The sequence below is a fragment of the Miscanthus floridulus genome, chromosome 17, assembly GCF_019320115.1.
Source record: "Miscanthus floridulus cultivar M001 chromosome 17, ASM1932011v1, whole genome shotgun sequence".
Taxonomy (NCBI): Eukaryota; Viridiplantae; Streptophyta; class Magnoliopsida; order Poales; family Poaceae; genus Miscanthus; species Miscanthus floridulus.
The window spans coordinates 51,448,115-51,451,609 of NC_089596.1; the positions used below are offsets into that span (position 1 = coordinate 51,448,115).

Here is a 3,495-nt window from a genome sequence, read left to right on the forward strand (position 1 = left end):
AAGCAAGCAATGTCCTTTCAATCTTATCTCATCTTTGTTACTACTAACAGATTTGACATTTTTATCGATCTCAGATTTAGTTTTCTTAGCTTTAGCAACATCATCACGCACAATAGCTTTAGGAGACATAGGAAGCAAAACAGTTTTTTTATCATGGTGTATGAGAGAATACATATTTGATCTACCATGATGCATACAATCTGTATCAAATTGCCATGGTCAGAATATGACAAGCTTCCATAGGCACAACATCACACTCAACAACATCATGATATGATCCAATAGCAAAATGAATTCGTACCAATCTCGTTACCTTAACCTTACCACTATTGTTGAGCCATCGAATGTGATATGGATGTGGGTGCAGTTTGGTTGTAAGTGCAAGCTTCTCTACCATATCGCTGCTAGCTAAGTTGTTGCAGCTACCTCCATCAATTATTAAACGGCACGAACGCTCTTTAATGACACACTTTGTTTGGAACAGTGTACGCTGCTGATTTTGCTCCGCCTTCTCCATTTGTGCGCTAAGCACACGCTGCACAATGAGGCTCTCATAATGATCTGCATCCTCTGCTCCAATCTGCTCTTCTGGTTGTTCCTCACTTCCTACATGGTCAGCAGCAAGCAAAGCAAGTGTATCTTCAACAAAATCACTAGCAGAGGAATACTCACCATCATCTTTGACAACCATAACACGCTTGCTTGGACAGTCAAGCATCACATGTCCATATCCCTTGCACCGGTGACACTGAATGTCTCTTGTTCTACCTGTAGATGCCATGGATGAAGCACTCGCAGCAGGCTTCTGGGTCGACTTTGCCACTGAATTTGCGGAAGTAGCACAAGGTTTGTTGCTGGATGTTGGCATAGGAGCACGTGTAGTTTGAGTAGTAGTCGTGCGGGGCTACCATGAATTAGTTTTCCCTACAGAAATATTATTCTTGGCACTGGCACGTCGCCCCTGCACTTCCCTTTCAGCTTTACAAGCAAGATGAAACAAACGGGTTATGTTAGTGTATTCTTTATAATCAAGGATGTCCCGGATTTCACAATTTAACCCACCCAAAAATCTTGCCATAGCAGGTTCCTCATCCTCATCTAAATTACAACGCAACATACTCATTTGCAATTCTTGATAATATTCTTCTACACTTTTAGCACCCTGTCTTAGTTGTTGCAATTTATTTAACAAATCACATGCATAGTAAGAAGGAACAAATCTGGCCCTCATGATTCGTTTCAAAGCATTCCAAGTTCGTGGTATGTTATTAGGATTTTTCTTGCCATGTTCTATCCACCAAACAGTAGCAAAATCAGTAAACTCACTAGTAGCAGCCCTAACACGTGTATTCTCAGGAAATTCATGACATGCAAACTTTTGATCAATGGCAATTTCCCAAGTAATGTATGCATCAGGATCATATTTACCATCAAAAGGAGGTATCTTAAATTTTATCTTACTGAAAGCATCATTATTATTGGGTACCTCACGTCGGCGGTGACCACCCATACCTCTACGATTATGGCGTAGGCGACGCCGGTCATGAGTGTCATGAGCATCATGTTCAGTATCAGCAGTATAATCATCATCATAATTATCTTCGAGTCGCTCTTCGTCCTTGTTGTCTTCATTATGCTGCTCTTTGTCTTTCGTGTGGAAGTCATCAAAACGCTTCAGAAGAGCAGCAAGGCTTCTGTCCATATGGGCAACAGATGCCTCCAATCCTATAAGCTTGGTGGTGGAGGCAAGTTGGGTGGCCTCCAATTGCCCAATCTTGTCATTGGAAACCTGTAAATCTTGATCAAGTCCTTCTGTATGCAGCTGCACTTGCCTTATAAAATGTTGAATGATGCCCTTGGTGCGAGGAGATTGTGGCCTCTTGTTAACATCCTCTGATCCTGACATGGTTTAAAAGACAAGGGCAACAAGAAAACAGGTGAAGAAATAAAAGCCCTATAGCTATTAGGATGTAGCTACTGCAAAGCGCTCACTCTCAACCTGTTACAAAAGCTCTTACCACTTCTTACCTTGCTCAACAGGAGGGAACGACAACCAACAAGTCTGCAACCGTGGAATGAAGTGTATCGGTGCCGCAACAACAACACCTGTCAAGCTATAGTCGAAATATGTGGAGCTACAGGTGGGCTGAAGCAAGGAAGTACTAGCACCACGTTAGTCACAAAAGCAAGCTGAATAATCGTTCAACGGTGGTACTGTGCTGGTCCTAGCCTAGACCGTGCTAGAGACGCGAGCCTAGGCACAAAGGAGGTCACAACACACCACCGGAAACAATGGAGAAGCATAACAAACAGCCCCCCTTTTTTTCTTTTGTTTTTTTCTGTTTTTTTTCTTTTTTTTTCTTTTTTTCTTTTTTTCTCTTTTTTTGGGGATCCTCAAAACTGATTATACAAACAAAAAGACTTCACAGGAGTCTCTCTCCCTCTAGAGTAAAAACCGAGCCAAAACATATATGCAGGTCGTGGAGAGTTTGAGTATAAGTAGGACTACTACTGCACAAAGATGTACTCAGATTCGGTCTCACAATAGCAACCAGGCAGCTGTCAATTCGGACTAAAAACCGATTCCAACTCGAACTCAACACCACGTGGGATTCGGTCTTAAACTCAGATTCCTACTCGGTCTTGAACACAAGGATGTATTTGGATTCAGCCAACAGAAAGGTTTATATGTTAGCACACGGCTGTGACTAGAACGTGACAAGAACTCGAAACTCTAAAGGACAAAAACTAAGACCAGCAACTGGACACAACCGATGTAGCCGATGACTCAATAAGCCCTAACTAAGCAGTGCTAGCAAAGGCTCAAAAGGTTTATAGGATCGCGGGTAAAACTAATCTACTATATTTTTTTTGGCTTTTCTAGACTATAGGAAAAATTAGAACAACGAAGGATTGGAAGACTCTCACCGATAAACCTTGCTCTGATTACCAACTGATGAGATCCCGCTAGGGTTTGTTCCCGATCTTTCGATGAGAGGTGTGGGATAACTCGATTGATGGGTGGAGACGACGTTCACGGCCCAACTACAGCCTTCCAAGCTATGCCTTAGCAACCGATACACCACCTCCAATGGCTGCCACGATCTTGTGGAGCACGTCACCCGACCACTAGGGCACTCGTTGATGAGGACATCAACACCGATCATACATCCACGCCGTCCACGCCGACACCTGCTGGTCCTATTACTCGTGCTCGTGCTCGAAAAGTTAATCATCAAGTGAGTTCCTTCTTGAGCTCTTGTCCATCCTGTTTAGATCTTGGAGACACGTGCACTCTTGTTTTGATTAGGAATCAAGGAGAAGACCGAAAGGGAAAAGGACAAGCGTAGGCTAGATTCGGACTGCAGCACACCTCGAACTTGCGACGGTCGCCACGGTTACATACGGAGTCGGATTGGGGTGATTCTGGACTTGTTGGAAAGCTAATAAAGTCTACTTGTTCTTGCTTGTTCCTCGATTGCTAGCAGGAATTAC

The 3,495-nt window shown here is 43.3% G+C and overlaps 1 pseudogene; it reads right to left on the reverse strand.

The window, feature by feature from the left end:
* Positions 1-349: 349 nt before the first annotated feature.
* LOC136516206 (uncharacterized) lies at positions 350-1,772 on the reverse strand (annotated as a pseudogene).
* Between the last annotated feature and the right edge of the window lie 1,723 nt (positions 1,773-3,495).